The sequence below is a fragment of the Electrophorus electricus genome, chromosome 3 (assembly GCF_041902795.1).
Source record: "Electrophorus electricus isolate QZ-2024a chromosome 3, ASM4190279v1, whole genome shotgun sequence".
Classification (NCBI taxonomy): Eukaryota; Metazoa; Chordata; class Actinopteri; order Gymnotiformes; family Gymnotidae; genus Electrophorus; species Electrophorus electricus.
In genome coordinates, this window is record NC_137499.1 from 15162935 (window position 1) to 15185712 (window position 22778).

The window sequence follows — 22778 nt, forward strand, 5'->3', positions numbered from 1 at the left end:
CTGAAACAGTGTTTAAGGTGAATACAAAGACGTTTCATAGAGTGAAAAAGGTAAAGAACAGAGTTTCAAAGTAAAGATTCTTCTTATAATGCATTCCCTTTTAGTCTAAAACACAATCTCTTGCCCTGAAAGTGTTTAAGGTGAATACAAAGCTGTTTCATAGTGTGAAAAAGGTAAAGATCAGAGTTTCAAAGTAAAGATTCTTCTTATAATGCATTCCCTTTTAGTCTAAAACACAATCCCTTGACCTGAAACAGTGTTTAAGGTGAATACAAAGCTGTTTCATAGTGTGAAAACGGTAAAGAACAGAGTTTCAAAGTAAAGATTCTTCTTATAATGCATTCCCTTTTAGTCGAAAACACAATCCCTTGCCCTGAAACAGTGTTTAAGGTGAATACAAAGACGTTTCATAGTGTGAAAAAGGTAAAGAACAGAGTTTCAAAGTAAAGATTCTTCTTATAATGCATTCCCTTTTAGTCTAAAACACAATCTCTTGCCCTGAAAGTGTTTAAGGTGAATACAAAGCTGTTTCATAGTGTGAAAACGGTAAAGAACAGAGTTTCAAAGTAAAGATTCTTCTTATAATGCATTCCCTTTTAGTCTAAAACACAATCCCTTGCCCTGAAACAGTGTTTAAGGTGAATACAAAGACGTTTCATAGTGTGAAAAAGGTAAAGAACAGAGTTTGAAAGTAAAGATTTTTCTTATAATGCATTCCCTTTTAGTCTAAAACACAATCTCTTGCCCTGAAACAGTGTTTAAGGTGAATACAAAGCTGTTTCATAGTGTGAAAAAGGTAAAGAACAGAGTTTCAAAGTAAAGATTCTTCTTATAATGCATTCCCTTTTAGTCTAAAACACAGTCTTGCCCTGAAACAGTGTTTAAGGTGAATACAAAGCTGTTTCATAGTGTGAAAAAGGTAAAGAACAGAGTTTCAAAGTAAAGTTTCTTCTTATAATGCATTCCCTTTTAGTCTAAAACACAATCTCTTGCCCTGAAACAGTGTTTAAGGTGAATACAAAGCTGTTTCATAGTGTGAAAACGGTAAAGAACAGAGTTTCAAAGTAAAGATTCTTCTTATAATGCATTCCCTTTTAGTCTAAAACACAATGTCTTGCCCTGAAACAGTGTTTAAGGTGAATACAAAGACGTTTCATAGTGTGAAAAAGGTAAAGAACAGAGTTTCAAAGTAAAGATTCTTCTTATAATGCATTCCCTTTTAGTCTAAAACACAATCCCTTGCCCTGAAACAGTGTTTAAGGTGAATACAAAGACGTTTCATAGTGTGAAAAAGGTAAAGAACAGAGTTTCAAAGTAAAGATTCTTCTTATAATGCATTCCCTTTTAGTCTAAAACACAATCCCTTGCCCTGAAACAGTGTTTAAGGTGAATACAAAGACGTTTCATAGTGTGAAAAAGGTAAAGAACAGAGTTTCAAAGTAAAGATTCTTCTTATAATGCATTCCCTTTTAGTCTAAAACACAATCCCTTGCCCTGAAACAGTGTTTGAGGTGAATACAAAGACGTTTCATAGTGTGAAAAAGGTAAAGAACAGAGTTTCAAAGTAAAGATTCTTCTTATAATGCATTCCCTTTTAGTCTAAAACACAATCTCTTGCCCTGAAACAGTGTTTAAGGTGAATACAAAGCTGTTTCATAGTGTGAAAAAGGTAAAGAACAGAGTTTCAAAGTAAAGATTCTTCTTATAATGCATTCCCTTTTAGTCTAAAACACAGTCTTGCCCTGAAACAGTGTTTAAGGTGAATACAAAGCTGTTTCATAGTGTGAAAAAGGTAAAGAACAGAGTTTCAAAGTAAAGTTTCTTCTTATAATGCATTCCCTTTTAGTCTAAAACACAATCTCTTGCCCTGAAACAGTGTTTAAGGTGAATACAAAGCTGTTTCATAGTGTGAAAACGGTAAAGAACAGAGTTTCAAAGTAAAGATTCTTCTTATAATGCATTCCCTTTTAGTCTAAAACACAATGTCTTGCCCTGAAACAGTGTTTAAGGTGAATACAAAGACGTTTCATAGTGTGAAAAAGGTAAAGAACAGAGTTTCAAAGTAAAGATTCTTCTTATAATGCATTCCCTTTTAGTCTAAAACACAATCCCTTGCCCTGAAACAGTGTTTAAGGTGAATACAAAGACGTTTCATAGTGTGAAAAAGGTAAAGAACAGAGTTTCAAAGTAAAGATTCTTCTTATAATGCATTCCCTTTTAGTCTAAAACACAATCCCTTGCCCTGAAACAGTGTTTAAGGTGAATACAAAGACGTTTCATAGTGTGAAAAAGGTAAAGAACAGAGTTTCAAAGTAAAGATTCTTCTTATAATGCATTCCCTTTTAGTCTAAAACACAATCCCTTGCCCTGAAACAGTGTTTGAGGTGAATACAAAGACGTTTCATAGTGTGAAAAAGGTAAAGAACAGAGTTTCAAAGTAAAGATTCTTCTTATAATGCATTCCCTTTTAGTCTAAAACACAATCCCTTGCCCTGAAACAGTGTTTAAGGTGAATACAAAGACGTTTCATAGTGTGAAAAAGGTAAAGAACAGAGTTTCAAAGTAAAGATTCTTCTTATAATGCATTCCCTTTTAGTCTAAAACACAATCTCTTGCCCTGAAAGTGTTTAAGGTGAATACAAAGCTGTTTCATAGTGTGAAAACGGTAAAGAACAGAGTTTCAAAGTAAAGATTCTTCTTATAATGCATTCCCTTTTAGTCTAAAACACAATGCCTTGCCCTGAAACAGTGTTTAAGGTGAATACAAAGACGTTTCATAGTGTGAAAAAGGTAAAGAACAGAGTTTCAAAGTAAAGATTCTTCTTATAATGCATTCCCTTTTAGTCTAAAACACAATGTCTTGCCCTGAAACAGTGTTTAAGGTGAATACAAAGACGTTTCATAGTGTGAAAAAGGTAAAGAACAGAGTTTCAAAGTAAAGATTCTTCTTATAATGCATTCCCTTTTAGTCTAAAACACAATCCCTTGCCCTGAAACAGTGTTTAAGGTGAATACAAAGACGTTTCATAGTGTGAAAAAGGTAAAGAACAGAGTTTCAAAGTAAAGATTCTTCTTATAATGCATTCCCTTTTAGTCTAAAACACAATCCCTTGCCCTGAAACAGTGTTTAAGGTGAATACAAAGACGTTTCATAGTGTGAAAAAGGTAAAGAACAGAGTTTCAAAGTAAAGATTCTTCTTATAATGCATTCCCTTTTAGTCTAAAACACAATCCCTTGCCCTGAAACAGTGTTTAAGGTGAATACAAAGACGTTTCATAGTGTGAAAAAGGTAAAGAACAGAGTTTCAAAGTAAAGATTCTTCTTATAATGCATTCCCTTTTAGTCTAAAACACAATCCCTTGCCCTGAAACAGTGTTTAAGGTGAATACAAAGACGTTTCATAGTGTGAAAAAGGTAAAGAACAGAGTTTCAAAGTAAAGATTCTTCTTATAATGCATTCCCTTTTAGTCTAAAACACAATCCCTTGCCCTGAAACAGTGTTTAAGGTGAATACAAAGACGTTTCATAGCGTGAAAAAGGTAAAGAACAGAGTTTCAAAGTAAAGATTCTTCTTATAATGCATTCCCTTTTAGTCTAAAACACAATCTCTTGCCCTGAAAGTGTTTAAGGTGAATACAAAGCTGTTTCATAGTGTGAAAACGGTAAAGAACAGAGTTTCAAAGTAAAGATTCTTCTTATAATGCATTCCCTTTTAGTCTAAAACACAATGCCTTGCCCTGAAACAGTGTTTAAGGTGAATACAAAGACGTTTCATAGTGTGAAAAAGGTAAAGAACAGAGTTTCAAAGTAAAAATTCTTCTTATAATGCATTCCCTTTTAGTCTAAAACACAATCTCTTGCCCTGAAACAGTGTTTAAGGTGAATACAAAGCTGTTTCATAGTTTGAAAAAGGTAAAGAACAGAGTTTCAAAGTAAAGATTCTTCTTATAATGCATTCCCTTTTAGTCTAAAACACAATCTCTTGCCCTGAAACAGTGTTTAAGTTGAATACAAAGCTGTTTCATAGTGTGAAAAAGGTAAAGAACAGAGTTTCAAAGTAAAGATTCTTCTTATAATGCATTCCCTTTTAGTCTAAAACACAATCTCTTGCCCTGAAACAGTGTTTAAGTTGAATACAAAGCTGTTTCATAGTGTGAAAAAGGTAAAGAACAGAGTTTCAAAGTAAAGATTCTTCTTATAATGCATTCCCTTTTAGTCTAAAACACAATCCCTTGCCCTGAAACAGTGTTTAAGGTGAATACAAAGACGTTTCATAGTGTGAAAAAGGTAAAGAACAGAGTTTCAAAGTAAAGATTCTTCTTATAATGCATTCCCTTTTAGTCTAAAACACAATCTCTTGCCCTGAAAGTGTTTAAGGTGAATACAAAGCTGTTTCATAGTGTGAAAACGGTAAAGAACAGAGTTTCAAAGTAAAGATTCTTCTTATAATGCATTCCCTTTTAGTCTAAAACACAATCTCTTGCCCTGAAAGTGTTTAAGGTGAATACAAAGCTGTTTCATAGTGTGAAAACGGTAAAGAACAGAGTTTCAAAGTAAAGATTCTTCTTATAATGCATTCCCTTTTAGTCTAAAACACAATCCCTTGCCCTGAAACAGTGTTTAAGGTGAATACAAAGACGTTTCATAGTGTGAAAAAGGTAAAGAACAGAGTTTCAAAGTAAAGATTCTTCTTATAATGCATTCCCTTTTAGTCTAAAACACAATGTCTTGCCCTGAAACAGTGTTTAAGGTGAATACAAAGACGTTTCATAGTGTGAAAAAGGTAAAGAACAGAGTTTCAAAGTAAAGATTCTTCTTATAATGCATTCCCTTTTAGTCTAAAACACAATCTCTTGCCCTGAAAGTGTTTAAGGTGAATACAAAGCTGTTTCATAGTGTGAAAAAGGTAAAGAACAGAGTTTCAAAGTAAAGATTCTTCTTATAATGCATTCCCTTTTAGTCTAAAACACAATCCCTTGCCCTGAAACAGTGTTTAAGGTGAATACAAAGACGTTTCATAGTGTGAAAAAGGTAAAGAACAGAGTTTCAAAGTAAAGATTCTTCTTATAATGCATTCCCTTTTAGTCTAAAACACAATCCCTTGCCCTGAAACAGTGTTTAAGGTGAATACAAAGACGTTTCATAGTGTGAAAAAGGTAAAGAACAGAGTTTCAAAGTAAAGATTCTTCTTATAATGCATTCCCTTTTAGTCTAAAACACAATCCCTTGCCCTGAAACAGTGTTTAAGGTGAATACAAAGCTGTTTCATAGTGTGAAAAAGGTAAAGAACAGAGTTTCAAAGTAAAGATTCTTCTTATAATGCATTCCCTTTTAGTCTAAAACACAATCCCTTGCCCTGAAACAGTGTTTAAGGTGAATACAAAGACGTTTCATAGTGTGAAAAAGGTAAAGAACAGAGTTTCAAAGTAAAGATTCTTCTTATAATGCATTCCCTTTTAGTCTAAAACACAATCCCTTGCCCTGAAACAGTGTTTAAGGTGAATACAAAGACGTTTCATAGTGTGAAAAAGGTAAAGAACAGAGTTTCAAAGTAAAGATTCTTCTTATAATGCATTCCCTTTTAGTCTAAAACACAATCCCTTGCCCTGAAACAGTGTTTAAGGTGAATACAAAGACGTTTCATAGTGTGAAAAAGGTAAAGAAGAGAGTTTCAAAGTAAAGATTCTTCTTATAATGCATTCCCTTTTAGTCTAAAACACAATCTCTTGCCCTGAAACAGTGTTTAAGGTGAATACAAAGCTGTTTCATAGTTTGAAAAAGGTAAAGAACAGAGTTTCAAAGTAAAGATTCTTCTTATAATGCATTCCCTTTTAGTCTAAAACACAATCTCTTACCCTGAAACAGTGTTTAAGTTGAATACAAAGCTGTTTCATAGTGTGAAAAAGGTAAAGAACAGAGTTTCAAAGTAAAGATTCTTCTTATAATGCATTCCCTTTTAGTCTAAAACACAATCCCTTGCCCTGAAACAGTGTTTAAGGTGAATACAAAGACGTTTCATAGTGTGAAAACGGTAAAGAACAGAGTTTCAAAGTAAAGATTCTTCTTATAATGCATTCCCTTTTAGTCTAAAACACAATCCCTTGCCCTGAAACAGTGTTTAAGGTGAATACAAAGACGTTTCATAGTGTGAAAAAGGTAAAGAACAGAGTTTCAAAGTAAAGATTCTTCTTATAATGCATTCCCTTTTAGTCTAAAACACAATCTCTTGCCCTGAAAGTGTTTAAGGTGAATACAAAGCTGTTTCATAGTGTGAACACGGTAAAGAACAGAGTTTCAAAGTAAAGATTCTTCTTATAATGCATTCCCTTTTAGTCTAAAACACAATCTCTTGCCCTGAAAGTGTTTAAGGTGAATACAAAGCTGTTTCATAGTGTGAAAACGGTAAAGAACAGAGTTTCAAAGTAAAGATTCTTCTTATAATGCATTCCCTTTTAGTCTAAAACACAATCCCTTGCCCTGAAACAGTGTTTAAGGTGAATACAAAGACGTTTCATAGTGTGAAAAAGGTAAAGAACAGAGTTTCAAAGTAAAGATTCTTCTTATAATGCATTCCCTTTTAAACTAAAACACAATCCCTTGCCCTGAAACAGTGTTTAAGGTGAATACAAAGCTGTTTCATAGTGTGAAAAAGGTAAAGAACAGAGTTTCAAAGTAAAGTTTCTTCTTATAATGCATTCCCTTTTAGTCTAAAACACAATCTCTTGCTCTGAAACAGTGTTTAAGGTGAATACAAAGCTGTTTCATAGTGTGAAAACGGTAAAGAACCGAGTTTCAAAGTAAAGATTCTTCTTATAATGCATTCCCTTTTAGTCTAAAACACAATGTCTTGCCCTGAAACAGTGTTTAAGGTGAATACAAAGACGTTTCATAGTGTGAAAAAGGTAAAGAACAGAGTTTCAAAGTAAAGATTCTTCTTATAATGCATTCCCTTTTAGTCTAAAACACAATCTCTTGCCCTGAAAGTGTTTAAGGTGAATACAAAGCTGTTTCATAGTGTGAAAAAGGTAAAGAACAGAGTTTCAAAGTAAAGATTCTTCTTATAATGCATTCCCTTTTAGTCTAAAACACAATCCCTTGCCCTGAAACAGTGTTTAAGGTGAATACAAAGACGTTTCATAGTGTGAAAAAGGTAAAGAACAGAGTTTCAAAGTAAAGATTCTTCTTATAATGCATTCCCTTTTAGTCTAAAACACAGTCTTGCCCTGAAACAGTGTTTAAGGTGAATACAAAGCTGTTTCATAGGGTGAAAAAGGTAAAGAACAGAGTTTCAAAGTAAAGTTTCTTCTTATAATGCATTCCCTTTTAGTCTAAAACACAATCTCTTGCCCTGAAACAGTGTTTAAGGTGAATACAAAGCTGTTTCATAGTGTGAAAACGGTAAAGAACAGAGTTTCAAAGTAAAGATTCTTCTTATAATGCATTCCCTTTTAGTCTAAAACACAATGTCTTGCCCTGAAACAGTGTTTAAGGTGAATACAAAGACGTTTCATAGTGTGAAAAAGGTAAAGAACAGAGTTTCAAAGTAAAGATTCTTCTTATAATGCATTCCCTTTTAGTCTAAAACACAATCCCTTGCCCTGAAACAGTGTTTAAGGTGAATACAAAGACGTTTCATAGTGTGAAAAAGGTAAAGAACAGAGTTTCAAAGTAAAGATTCTTCTTATAATGCATTCCCTTTTAGTCTAAAACACAATCCCTTGCCCTGAAACAGTTTTTAAGGTGAATACAAAGACGTTTCATAGTGTGAAAAAGGTAAAGAACAGAGTTTCAAAGTAAAGATTCTTCTTATAATGCATTCCCTTTTAGTCTAAAACACAATCCCTTGCCCTGAAACAGTGTTTAAGGTGAATACAAAGACGTTTCATAGTGTGAAAAAGGTAAAGAACAGAGTTTCAAAGTAAAGATTCTTCTTATAATGCATTCCCTTTTAGTCTAAAACACAATCCCTTGCCCTGAAACAGTGTTTAAGGTGAATACAAAGACGTTTCATAGTGTGAAAAAGGTAAAGAACAGAGTTTCAAAGTAAAGATTCTTCTTATAATGCATTCCCTTTTAGTCTAAAACACAATCTCTTGCCCTGAAAGTGTTTAAGGTGAATACAAAGCTGTTTCATAGTGTGAAAAAGGTAAAGATCAGAGTTTCAAAGTAAAGATTCTTCTTATAATGCATTCCCTTTTAGTCTAAAACACAATCTCTTGCCCTGAAACAGTGTTTAAGGTGAATACAAAGCTGTTTCATAGTGTGAAAAAGGTAAAGAACAGAGTTTCAAAGTAAAGATTCTTCTTATAATGCATTCCCTTTTAGTCTAAAACACAATCTCTTGCCCTGAAAGTGTTTAAGGTGAATACAAAGCTGTTTCATAGTGTGAAAACGGTAAAGAACAGTTTCAAAGTAAAGATTCTTCTTATAATGCATTCCCTTTTAGTCTAAAACACAATCCCTTGCCCTGAAACAGTGTTTAAGGTGAATACAAAGACGTTTCATAGTGTGAAAAAGGTAAAGAACAGAGTTTCAAAGTAAAGATTCTTCTTATAATGCATTCCCTTTTAGTCTAAAACACAATCCCTTGCCCTGAAACAGTGTTTAAGGTGAATACAAAGACGTTTCATAGTGTGAAAACGGTAAAGAACAGAGTTTCAAAGTAAAGATTCTTCTTATAATGCATTCCCTTTTAGTCTAAAACACAATCCCTTGCCCTGAAACAGTGTTTAAGGTGAATACAAAGACGTTTCATAGTGTGAAAAAGGTAAAGAACAGAGTTTCAAAGTAAAGATTCTTCTTATAATGCATTCGCTTTTAGTCTAAAACACAATCTCTTGCCCTGAAAGTGTTTAAGGTGAATACAAAGCTGTTTCATAGTGTGAACACGGTAAAGAACAGAGTTTCAAAGTAAAGATTCTTCTTATAATGCATTCCCTTTTAGTCTAAAACACAATCTCTTGCCCTGAAAGTGTTTAACGTGAATACAAAGCTGTTTCATAGTGTGAAAACGGTAAAGAACAGAGTTTCAAAGTAAAGATTCTTCTTATAATGCATTCCCTTTTAGTCTAAAACACAATCCCTTGCCCTGAAACAGTGTTTAAGGTGAATACAAAGACGTTTCATAGTGTGAAAAAGGTAAAGAACAGAGTTTCAAAGTAAAGATTCTTCTTATAATGCATTCCCTTTTAAACTAAAACACAATCCCTTGCCCTGAAACAGTGTTTAAGGTGAATACAAAGCTGTTTCATAGTGTGAAAAAGGTAAAGAACAGAGTTTCAAAGTAAAGTTTCTTCTTATAATGCATTCCCTTTTAGTCTAAAACACAATCTCTTGCTCTGAAACAGTGTTTAAGGTGAATACAAAGCTGTTTCATAGTGTGAAAACGGTAAAGAACAGAGTTTCAAAGTAAAGATTCTTCTTATAATGCATTCCCTTTTAGTCTAAAACACAATGTCTTGCCCTGAAACAGTGTTTAAGGTGAATACAAAGACGTTTCATAGTGTGAAAAAGGTAAAGAACAGAGTTTCAAAGTAAAGATTCTTCTTATAATGCATTCCCTTTTAGTCTAAAACACAATCTCTTGCCCTGAAAGTGTTTAAGGTGAATACAAAGCTGTTTCATAGTGTGAAAAAGGTAAAGAACAGAGTTTCAAAGTAAAGATTCTTCTTATAATGCATTCCCTTTTAGTCTAAAACACAATCCCTTGCCCTGAAACAGTGTTTAAGGTGAATACAAAGACGTTTCATAGTGTGAAAAAGGTAAAGAACAGAGTTTCAAAGTAAAGATTCTTCTTATAATGCATTCCCTTTATTCTAAAACACAGTCTTGCCCTGAAACAGTGTTTAAGGTGAATACAAAGCTGTTTCATAGTGTGAAAAAGGTAAAGAACAGAGTTTCAAAGTAAAGTTTCTTCTTATAATGCATTCCCTTTTAGTCTAAAACACAATCTCTTGCCCTGAAACAGTGTTTAAGGTGAATACAAAGCTGTTTCATAGTGTGAAAACGGTAAAGAACAGAGTTTCAAAGTAAAGATTCTTCTTATAATGCATTCCCTTTTAGTCTAAAACACAATGTCTTGCCCTGAAACAGTGTTTAAGGTGAATACAAAGACGTTTCATAGTGTGAAAAAGGTAAAGAACAGAGTTTCAAAGTAAAGATTCTTCTTATAATGCATTCCCTTTTAGTCTAAAACACAATCCCTTGCCCTGAAACAGTGTTTAAGGTGAATACAAAGACGTTTCATAGTGTGAAAAAGGTAAAGAACAGAGTTTCAAAGTAAAGATTCTTCTTATAATGCATTCCCTTTTAGTCTAAAACACAATCCCTTGCCCTGAAACAGTGTTTAAGGTGAATACAAAGACGTTTCATAGTGTGAAAAAGGTAAAGAACAGAGTTTCAAAGTAAAGATTCTTCTTATAATGCATTCCCTTTTAGTCTAAAACACAATCCCTTGCCCTGAAACAGTGTTTAAGGTGAATACAAAGACGTTTCATAGTGTGAAAAAGGTAAAGAACAGAGTTTCAAAGTAAAGATTCTTCTTATAATGCATTCCCTTTTAGTCTAAAACACAATCCCTTGCCCTGAAACAGTGTTTAAGGTGAATACAAAGACGTTTCATAGTGTGAAAAAGGTAAAGAACAGAGTTTCAAAGTAAAGATTCTTCTTATAATGCATTCCCTTTTAGTCTAAAACACAATCTCTTGCCCTGAAAGTGTTTAAGGTGAATACAAAGCTGTTTCATAGTGTGAAAAAGGTAAAGATCAGAGTTTCAAAGTAAAGATTCTTCTTATAATGCATTCCCTTTTAGTCTAAAACACAATCCCTTGCCCTGAAACAGTGTTTAAGGTGAATACAAAGACGTTTCATAGTGTGAAAAAGGTAAAGAACAGAGTTTCAAAGTAAAGATTCTTCTTATAATGCATTCCCTTTTAGTCTAAAACACAATCTCTTGCCCTGAAAGTGTTTAAGGTGAATACAAAGCTGTTTCATAGTGTGAAAACGGTAAAGAACAGAGTTTCAAAGTAAAGATTCTTCTTATAATGCATTCCCTTTTAGTCTAAAACACAATCTCTTGCCCTGAAACAGTGTTTAAGGTGAATACAAAGCTGTTTCATAGTGTGAAAAAGGTAAAGAACAGAGTTTCAAAGTAAAGATTCTTCTTATAATGCATTCCCTTTTAGTCTAAAACACAATCTCTTGCCCTGAAAGTGTTTAAGGTGAATACAAAGCTGTTTCATAGTGTGAAAACGGTAAAGAACAGAGTTTCAAAGTAAAGATTCTTCTTATAATGCATTCCCTTTTAGTCTAAAACACAATCCCTTGCCCTGAAACAGTGTTTAAGGTGAATACAAAGACGTTTCATAGTGTGAAAAAGGTAAAGAACAGAGTTTGAAAGTAAAGATTCTTCTTATAATGCATTCCCTTTTAGTCTAAAACACAATCTCTTGCCCTGAAACAGTGTTTAAGGTGAATACAAAGCTGTTTCATAGTGTGAAAAAGGTAAAGAACAGAGTTTCAAAGTAAAGATTCTTCTTATAATGCATTCCCTTTTAGTCTAAAACACAGTCTTGCCCTGAAACAGTGTTTAAGGTGAATACAAAGCTGTTTCATAGTGTGAAAAAGGTAAAGAACAGAGTTTCAAAGTAAAGTTTCTTCTTATAATGCATTCCCTTTTAGTCTAAAACACAATCTCTTGCCCTGAAACAGTGTTTAAGGTGAATACAAAGCTGTTTCATAGTGTGAAAACGGTAAAGAACAGAGTTTCAAAGTAAAGATTCTTCTTATAATGCATTCCCTTTTAGCCTAAAACACAATGTCTTGCCCTGAAACAGTGTTTAAGGTGAATACAAAGACGTTTCATAGTGTGAAAAAGGTAAAGAACAGAGTTTCAAAGTAAAGATTCTTCTTATAATGCATTCCCTTTTAGTCTAAAACACAATCCCTTGCCCTGAAACAGTGTTTAAGGTGAATACAAAGACGTTTCATAGTGTGAAAAAGGTAAAGAACAGAGTTTCAAAGTAAAGATTCTTCTTATAATGCATTCCCTTTTAGTCTAAAACACAATCCCTTGCCCTGAAACAGTGTTTAAGGTGAATACAAAGACGTTTCATAGTGTGAAAAAGGTAAAGAACAGAGTTTCAAAGTAAAGATTCTTCTTATAATGCATTCCCTTTTAGTCTAAAACACAATCCCTTGCCCTGAAACAGTGTTTAAGGTGAATACAAAGACGTTTCATAGTGTGAAAAAGGTAAAGAACAGAGTTTCAAAGTAAAGATTCTTCTTATAATGCATTCCCTTTTAGTCTAAAACACAATCTCTTGCCCTGAAAGTGTTTAAGGTGAATACAAAGCTGTTTCATAGTGTGAAAACGGTAAAGAACAGAGTTTCAAAGTAAAGATTCTTCTTATAATGCATTCCCTTTTAGTCTAAAACACAATGCCTTGCCCTGAAACAGTGTTTAAGGTGAATACAAAGACGTTTCATAGTGTGAAAAAGGTAAAGAACAGAGTTTCAAAGTAAAAATTATTCTTATAATGCATTCCCTTTTAGTCTAAAACACAATCTCTTGCCCTGAAACAGTGTTTAAGGTGAATACAAAGCTGTTTCATAGTTTGAAAAAGGTAAAGAACAGAGTTTCAAAGTAAAGATTCTTCTTATAATGCATTCCCTTTTAGTCTAAAACACAATCTCTTGCCCTGAAACAGTGTTTAAGTTGAATACAAAGCTGTTTCATAGTGTGAAAAAGGTAAAGAACAGAGTTTCAAAGTAAAGATTCTTCTTATAATGCATTCCCTTTTAGTCTAAAACACAATCCCTTGCCCTGAAACAGTGTTTAAGGTGAATACAAAGACGTTTCATAGTGTGAAAACGGTAAAGAACAGAGTTTCAAAGTAAAGATTCTTCTTATAATGCATTCCCTTTTAGTCTAAAACACAATCCCTTGCCCTGAAACAGTGTTTAAGGTGAATACAAAGACGTTTCATAGTGTGAAAAAGGTAAAGAACAGAGTTTCAAAGTAAAGATTCTTCTTATAATGCATTCCCTTTTAGTCTAAAACACAGTCTTGCCCTGAAACAGTGTTTAAGGTGAATACAAAGCTGTTTCATAGTTTGAAAAAGGTAATGAACAGAGTTTCAAAGTAAAGATTCTTCTTATAATGCATTCCCTTTTAGTCTAAAACACAATCTCTTGCCCTGAAACAGTGTTTAAGTTGAATACAAAGCTGTTTCATAGTGTGAAAAAGGTAAAGAACAGAGTTTCAAAGTAAAGATTCTTCTTATAATGCATTCCCTTTTAGTCTAAAACACAATCCCTTGCCCTGAAACAGTGTTTAAGGTGAATACAAAGACGTTTCATAGTGTGAAAAAGGTAAAGAACAGAGTTTCAAAGTAAAGATTCTTCTTATAATGCATTCCCTTTTAGTCTAAAACACAATCTCTTGCCCTGAAAGTGTTTAAGGTGAATACAAAGCTGTTTCATAGTGTGAAAACGGTAAAGAACAGAGTTTCAAAGTAAAGATTCTTCTTATAATGCATTCCCTTTTAGTCTAAAACACAATCTCTTGCCCTGAAAGTGTTTAAGGTGAATACAAAGCTGTTTCATAGTGTGAAAACGGTAAAGAACAGAGTTTCAAAGTAAAGATTCTTCTTATAATGCATTCCCTTTTAGTCTAAAACTCAATCCCTTGCCCTGAAACAGTGTTTAAGGTGAATACAAAGACGTTTCATAGTGTGAAAAAGGTAAAGAACAGAGTTTCAAAGTAAAGATTCTTCTTATAATGCATTCCCTTTTAGTCTAAAACACAATCCCTTGCCCTGAAACAGTGTTTAAGGTGAATACAAAGCTGTTTCATAGTGTGAAAAAGGTAAAGAACAGAGTTTCAAAGTAAAGTTTCTTCTTATAATGCATTCCCTTTTAGTCTAAAACACAATCTCTTGCTCTGAAACAGTGTTTAAGGTGAATACAAAGCTGTTTCATAGTGTGAAAACGGTAAAGAACAGAGTTTCAAAGTAAATATTCTTCTTATAATGCATTCCCTTTTAGTCTAAAACACAATGTCTTGCCCTGAAACAGTGTTTAAGGTGAATACAAAGACGTTTCATAGTGTGAAAAAGGTAAAGAACAGAGTTTCAAAGTAAAGATTCTTCTTATAATGCATTCCCTTTTAGTCTAAAACACAATCTCTTGCCCTGAAAGTGTTTAAGGTGAATACAAAGCTGTTTCATAGTGTGAAAAAGGTAAAGAACAGAGTTTCAAAGTAAAGATTCTTCTTATAATGCATTCCCTTTTAGTCTAAAACACAATCCCTTGCCCTGAAACAGTGTTTAAGGTGAATACAAAGACGTTTCATAGTGTGAAAAAGGTAAAGAACAGAGTTTCAAAGTAAAGATTCTTCTTATAATGCATTCCCTTTTAGTCTAAAACACAGTCTTGCCCTGAAACAGTGTTTAAGGTGAATACAAAGCTGTTTCATAGTGTGAAAAAGGTAAAGAACAGAGTTTCAAAGTAAAGTTTCTTCTTATAATGCATTCCCTTTTAGTCTAAAACACAATCTCTTGCCCTGAAACAGTGTTTAAGGTGAATACAAAGCTGTTTCATAGTGTGAAAACGGTAAAGAACAGAGTTTCAAAGTAAAGATTCTTCTTATAATGCATTCCCTTTTAGTCTAAAACACAATCCCTTGCCCTGAAACAGTGTTTAAGGTGAATACAAAGACGTTTCATAGTGTGAAAAAGGTAAAGAACAGAGTTTCAAAGTAAAGATTCTTCTTATAATGCATTCCCTTTTAGTCTAAAACACAATCCCTTGCCCTGAAACAGTGTTTAAGGTGAATACAAAGACATTTCATAGTGTGAAAAAGGTAAAGAACAGAGTTTCAAAGTAAAGATTCTTCTTATAATGCATTCCCTTTTAGTCTAAAACACAATCTCTTGCCCTGAAAGTGTTTAAGGTGAATACAAAGCTGTTTCATAGTGTGAAAACGGTAAAGAACAGAGTTTCAAAGTAAAGATTCTTCTTATAATGCATTCCCTTTTAGTCCAAAAAAACACAATCCCTTGCCCTGAAACAGTGTTTAAGGTGAATACAAAGACGTTTCATAGTGTGAAAAAGGTAAAGAACAGAGTTTCAAAGTAAAGATTCTTCTTATAATGCATTCCCTTTTAGTCTAAAACACAATCTCTTGCCCTGAAAGTGTTTAAGGTGAATACAAAGCTGTTTCATAGTGTGAAAACGGTAAAGAACAGAGTTTCAAAGTAAAGATTCTTCTTATAATGCATTCCCTTTTAGTCTAAAACACAATGTCTTGCCCTGAAACAGTGTTTAAGGTGAATACAAAGACGTTTCATAGAGTGAAAAAGGTAAAGAACAGAGTTTCAAAGTAAAGATTCTTCTTATAATGCATTCCCTTTTAGTCTAAAACACAATCTCTTGCCCTGAAAGTGTTTAAGGTGAATACAAAGCTGTTTCATAGTGTGAAAAAGGTAAAGATCAGAGTTTCAAAGTAAAGATTCTTCTTATAATGCATTCCCTTTTAGTCTAAAACACAATCCCTTGCCCTGAAACAGTGTTTAAGGTGAATACAAAGACGTTTCATAGTGTGAAAAAGGTAAAGAACAGAGTTTCAAAGTAAAGATTATTCTTATAATGCATTCCCTTTTAGTCTAAAACACAATCTCTTGCCCTGAAAGTGTTTAAGGTGAATACAAAGCTGTTTCATAGTGTGAAAACGGTAAAGAACAGAGTTTCAAAGTAAAGATTCTTCTTATAATGCATTCCCTTTTAGTCTAAAACACAATCTCTTGCCCTGAAACAGTGTTTAAGGTGAATACAAAGCTGTTTCATAGTGTGAAAAAGGTAAAGAACAGAGTTTCAAAGTAAAGATTCTTCTTATAATGCATTCCCTTTTAGTCTAAAACACAGTCTTGCCCTGAAACAGTGTTTAAGGTGAATACAAAGCTGTTTCATAGTGTGAAAACGGTAAAGAACAGAGTTTCAAAGTAAAGATTCTTCTTATAATGCATTCCCTTTTAGTCGAAAACACAATCCCTTGCCCTGAAACAGTGTTTAAGGTGAATACAAAGACGTTTCATAGTGTGAAAAAGGTAAAGAACAGAGTTTCAAAGTAAAGATTCTTCTTTTAATGCATTCCCTTTTAGTCTAAAACACAATCTCTTGCCCTGAAAGTGTTTAAGGTGAATACAAAGCTGTTTCATAGTGTCAAAACGGTAAAGAACAGAGTTTCAAAGTAAAGATTCTTCTTATAATGCATTCCCTTTTAGTCTAAAACACAATCCCTTGCCCTGAAACAGTGTTTAAGGTGAATACAAAGACGTTTCATAGTGTGAAAAAGGTAAAGAACAGAGTTTGAAAGTAAAGATTCTTCTTATAATGCATTCCCTTTTAGTCTAAAACACAATCTCTTGCCCTGAAACAGTGTTTAAGGTGAATACAAAGCTGTTTCATAGTGTGAAAAAGGTAAAGAACAGAGTTTCAAAGTAAAGATTCTTCTTATAATGCATTCCCTTTTAGTCTAAAACACAGTCTTGCCCTGAAACAGTGTTTAAGGTGAATACAAAGCTGTTTCATAGTGTGAAAAAGGTAAAGAACAGAGTTTCAAAGTAAAGTTTCTTCTTATAATGCATTCCCTTTTAGTCTAAAACACAATCTCTTGCCCTGAAACAGTGTTTAAGGTGAATACAAAGCTGTTTCATAGTGTGAAAACGGTAAAGAACAGAGTTTCAAAGTAAAGATTCTTCTTATAATGCATTCCCTTTTAGTCTAAAACACAATGTCTTGCCCTGAAACAGTGTTTAAGGTGAATACAAAGACGTTTCATAGTGTGAAAAAGGTAAAGAACAGAGTTTCAAAGTAAAGATTCTTCTTATAATGCATTCCCTTTTAGTCTAAAACACAATCCCTTGCCCTGAAACAGTGTTTAAGGTGAATACAAAGACGTTTCATAGTGTGAAAAAGGTAAAGAACAGAGTTTCAAAGTAAAGATTCTTCTTATAATGCATTCCCTTTTAGTCTAAAACACAATCCCTTGCCCTGAAACAGTGTTTAAGGTGAATACAAAGACGTTTCATAGTGTGAAAAAGGTAAAGAACAGAGTTTCAAAGTAAAGATTCTTCTTATAATGCATTCCCTTTTAGTCTAAAACACAATCCCTTGCCCTGAAACAGTGTTTAAGGTGAATACAAAGCTGTTTCATAGTGTGAAAAAGGTAAAGAACAGAGTTTCAAAGTAAAGATTCTTCTTATAATGCATTCCCTTTTAGTCTAAAACACAATCCCTTGCCCTGAAACAGTGTTTAAGGTGAATACAAAGACGTTTCATAGTGTGAAAAAGGTAAAGAACAGAGTTTCAAAGTAAAGATTCTTCTTATAATGCATTCCCTTTTAGTCTAAAACACAATCTCTTGCCCTGAAAGTGTTTAAGGTGAATACAAAGCTGTTTCATAGTGTGAAAACGGTAAAGAACAGAGTTTCAAAGTAAAGATTCTTCTTATAATGCATTCCCTTTTAGTCTAAAACACAATCTCTTGCCCTGAAAGTGTTTAAGGTGAATACAAAGCTGTTTCATAGTGTGAAAACGGTAAAGAACAGAGTTTCAAAGTAAAGATTCTTCTTATAATGCATTCCCTTTTAGTCTAAAACTCAATCCCTTGCCCTGAAACAGTGTTTAAGGTGAATACAAAGACGTTTCATAGTGTGAAAAAGGTAAAGAACAGAGTTTCAAAGTAAAGATTCTTCTTATAATGCATTCCCTTTTAGTCTAAAACACAATCCCTTGCCCTGAAACAGTGTTTAAGGTGAATACAAAGCTGTTTCATAGTGTGAAAAAGGTAAAGAACAGAGTTTCAAAGTAAAGTTTCTTCTTATAATGCATTCCCTTTTAGTCTAAAACACAATCTCTTGCTCTGAAACAGTGTTTAAGGTGAATACAAAGCTGTTTCATAGTGTGAAAACGGTAAAGAACAGAGTTTCAAAGTAAAGATTCTTCTTATAATGCATTCCCTTTTAGTCTAAAACACAATGTCTTGCCCTGAAACAGTGTTTAAGGTGAATACAAAGACGTTTCATAGTGTGAAAAAGGTAAAGAACAGAGTTTCAAAGTAAAGATTCTTCTTATAATGCATTCCCTTTTAGTCTAAAACACAATCTCTTGCCCTGAAAGTGTTTAAGGTGAATACAAAGCTGTTTCATAGTGTGAAAAAGGTAAAGAACAGAGTTTCAAAGTAAAGATTCTTCTTATAATGCATTCCCTTTTAGTCTAAAACACAATCCCTTGCCCTGAAACAGTGTTTAAGGTGAATACAAAGACGTTTCATAGTGTGAAAAAGGTAAAGAACAGAGTTTCAAAGTAAAGATTCTTCTTATAATGCATTCCCTTTTAGTCTAAAACACAGTCTTGCCCTGAAACAGTGTTTAAGGTGAATACAAAGCTGTTTCATAGTGTGAAAAAGGTAAAGAACAGAGTTTCAAAGTAAAGTTTCTTCTTATAATGCATTCCCTTTTAGTCTAAAACACAATCTCTTGCCCTGAAACAGTGTTTAAGGTGAATACAAAGCTGTTTCATAGTGTGAAAACGGTAAAGAACAGAGTTTCAAAGTAAAGATTCTTCTTATAATGCATTCCCTTTTAGTCTAAAACACAATCCCTTGCCCTGAAACAGTGTTTAAGGTGAATACAAAGACGTTTCATAGTGTGAAAAAGGTAAAGAACAGAGTTTCAAAGTAAAGATTCTTCTTATAATGCATTCCCTTTTAGTCTAAAACACAATCCCTTGCCCTGAAACAGTGTTTAAGGTGAATACAAAGACGTTTCATAGTGTGAAAAAGGTAAAGAACAGAGTTTCAAAGTAAAGATTCTTCTTATAATGCATTCCCTTTTAGTCTAAAACACAATCTCTTGCCCTGAAACAGTGTTTAAGGTGAATACAAAGCTGTTTCATAGTGTGAAAACGGTAAAGAACAGAGTTTCAAAGTAAAGATTCTTCTTATAATGCATTCCCTTTTAGTCCAAAAAAACACAATCCCTTGCCCTGAAACAGTGTTTAAGGTGAATACAAAGACGTTTCATAGTGTGAAAAAGGTAAAGAACAGAGTTTCAAAGTAAAGATTCTTCTTATAATGCATTCCCTTTTAGTCTAAAACACAATCTCTTGCCCTGAAAGTGTTTAAGGTGAATACAAAGCTGTTTCATAGTGTGAAAACGGTAAAGAACAGAGTTTCAAAGTAAAGATTCTTCTTATAATGCATTCCCTTTTAGTCTAAAACACAATGTCTTGCCCTGAAACAGTGTTTAAGGTGAATACAAAGACGTTTCATAGAGTGAAAAAGGTAAAGAACAGAGTTTCAAAGTAAAGATTCTTCTTATAATGCATTCCCTTTTAGTCTAAAACACAATCTCTTGCCCTGAAAGTGTTTAAGGTGAATACAAAGCTGTTTCATAGTGTGAAAAAGGTAAAGATCAGAGTTTCAAAGTAAAGATTCTTCTTATAATGCATTCCCTTTTAGTCTAAAACACAATCTCTTGCCCTGAAAGTGTTTAAGGTGAATACAAAGCTGTTTCATAGTGTGAAAACGGTAAAGAACAGAGTTTCAAAGTAAAGATTCTTCTTATAATGCATTCCCTTTTAGTCTAAAACACAATCTCTTGCCCTGAAACAGTGTTTAAGTTGAATACAAAGCTGTTTCATAGTGTGAAAACGGTAAAGAACAGAGTTTCAAAGTAAAGATTCTTCTTATAATGCATTCCCTTTTAGTCTAAAACACAGTCTTGCCCTGAAACAGTGTTTAAGGTGAATACAAAGCTGTTTCATAGTGTGAAAACGGTAAAGAACAGAGTTTCAAAGTAAAGATTCTTCTTATAATGCATTCCATTTTAGTCGAAAACACAATCCCTTGCCCTGAAACAGTGTTTAAGGTGAATACAAAGACGTTTCATAGTGTGAAAAAGGTAAAGAACAGAGTTTCAAAGTAAAGATTCTTCTTATAATGCATTCCCTTTTAGTCTAAAACACAATCTCTTGCCCTGAAAGTGTTTAAGGTGAATACAAAGCTGTTTCATAGTGTCAAAACGGTAAAGAACAGAGTTTCAAAGTAAAGATTCTTCTTATAATGCATTCCCTTTTAGTCTAAAACACAATCCCTTGCCCTGAAACAGTGTTTAAGGTGAATACAAAGACGTTTCATAGTGTGAAAAAGGTAAAGAACAGAGTTTGAAAGTAAAGATTCTTCTTATAATGCATTCCCTTTTAGTCTAAAACACAATCTCTTGCCCTGAAACAGTGTTTAAGGTGAATACAAAGCTGTTTCATAGTGTGAAAAAGGTAAAGAACAGAGTTTCAAAGTAAAGATTCTTCTTATAATGCATTCCCTTTTAGTCTAAAACACAGTCTTGCCCTGAAACAGTGTTTAAGGTGAATACAAAGCTGTTTCATAGTGTGAAAAAGGTAAAGAACAGAGTTTCAAAGTAAAGTTTCTTCTTATAATGCATTCCCTTTTAGACTAAAACACAATCTCTTGCCCTGAAACAGTGTTTAAGGTGAATACAAAGCTGTTTCATAGTGTGAAAACGGTAAAGAACAGAGTTTCAAAGTAAAGATTCTTCTTATAATGCATTCCCTTTTAGTCTAAAACACAATGTCTTGCCCTGAAACAGTGTTTAAGCTGAATACAAAGACGTTTCATAGTGTGAAAAAGGTAAAGAACAGAGTTTCAAAGTAAAGATTCTTCTTATAATGCATTCCCTTTTAGTCTAAAACACAATCCCTTGCCCTGAAACAGTGTTTAAGGTGAATACAAAGACGTTTCATAGTGTGAAAAAGGTAAAGAACAGAGTTTCAAAGTAAAGATTCTTCTTATAATGCATTCCCTTTTAGTCTAAAACACAATCCCTTGCCCTGAAACAGTGTTTAAGGTGAATACAAAGACGTTTCATAGTGTGAAAAAGGTAAAGAACAGAGTTTCAAAGTAAAGATTCTTCTTATAATGCATTCCCTTTTAGTCTAAAACACAATCCCTTGCCCTGAAACAGTGTTTAAGGTGAATACAAAGCTGTTTCATAGTGTGAAAAAGGTAAAGAACAGAGTTTCAAAGTAAAGATTCTTCTTATAATGCATTCCCTTTTAGTCTAAAACACAATCCCTTGCCCTGAAACAGTGTTTAAGGTGAATACAAAGACGTTTCATAGTGTGAAAAAGGTAAAGAACAGAGTTTCAAAGTAAAGATTCTTCTTATAATGCATTCCCTTTTAGTCTAAAACACAATCCCTTGCCCTGAAACAGTGTTTAAGGTGAATACAAAGACGTTTCATAGTGTGAAAAAGGTAAAGAACAGAGTTTCAAAGTAAAGATTCTTCTTATAATGCATTCCCTTTTAGTCTAAAACACAATCCCTTGCCCTGAAACAGTGTTTAAGGTGAATACAAAGACGTTTCATAGCGTGAAAAAGGTAAAGAACAGAGTTTCAAAGTAAAGATTCTTCTTATAATGCATTCTCTTTTAGTCTAAAACACAATCTCTTGCCCTGAAAGTGTTTAAGGTGAATACAAAGCTGTTTCATAGTGTGAAAACGGTAAAGAACAGAGTTTCAAAGTAAAGATTCTTCTTATAATGCATTCCCTTTTAGTCTAAAACACAATGCCTTGCCCTGAAACAGTGTTTAAGGTGAATACAAAGACGTTTCATAGTGTGAAAAAGGTAAAGAACAGAGTTTCAAAGTAAAAATTCTTCTTATAATGCATTCCCTTTTAGTCTAAAACACAATCTCTTGCCCTGAAACAGTGTTTAAGGTGAATACAAAACTGTTTCATAGTTTGAAAAAGGTAAAGAACAGAGTTTCAAAGTAAAGATTCTTCTTATAATGCATTCCCTTTTAGTCTAAAACACAATCTCTTGCCCTGAAACAGTGTTTAAGTTGAATACAAAGCTGTTTCATAGTGTGAAAAAGGTAAAGAACAGAGTTTCAAAGTAAAGATTCTTCTTATAATGCATTCCCTTTTAGTCTAAAACACAATCCCTTGCCCTGAAACAGTGTTTAAGGTGAATACAAAGACGTTTCATAGTGTGAAAACGGTAAAGAACAGAGTTTCAAAGTAAAGATTCTTCTTATAATGCATTCCCTTTTAGTCTAAAACACAATGTCTTGCCCTGAAACAGTGTTTAAGGTGAATACAAAGACGTTTCATAGTGTGAAAAAGGTAAAGAACAGAGTTTCAAAGTAAAGATTCTTCTTATAATGCATTCCCTTTTAGTCTAAAACACAGTCTTGCCCTGAAACAGTGTTTAAGGTGAATACAAAGCTGTTTCATAGTTTGAAAAAGGTAAAGAACAGAGTTTCAAAGTAAAGATTCTTCTTATAATGCATTCCCTTTTAGTCTAAAACACAATCTCTTGCCCTGAAACAGTGTTTAAGTTGAATACAAAGCTGTTTCATAGTGTGAAAAAGGTAAAGAACAGAGTTTCAAAGTAAAGATTCTTCTTATAATGCATTCCCTTTTAGTCTAAAACACAATCCCTTGCCCTGAAACAGTGTTTAAGGTGAATACAAAGACGTTTCATAGTGTGAAAAAGGTAAAGAACAGAGTTTCAAAGTAAAGATTCTTCTTATAATGCATTCCCTTTTAGTCTAAAACACAATCTCTTGCCCTGAAAGTGTTTAAGGTGAATACAAAGCTGTTTCATAGTGTGAAAACGGTAAAGAACAGAGTTTCAAAGTAAAGATTCTTCTTATAATGCATTCCCTTTTAGTCTAAAACACAATCTCTTG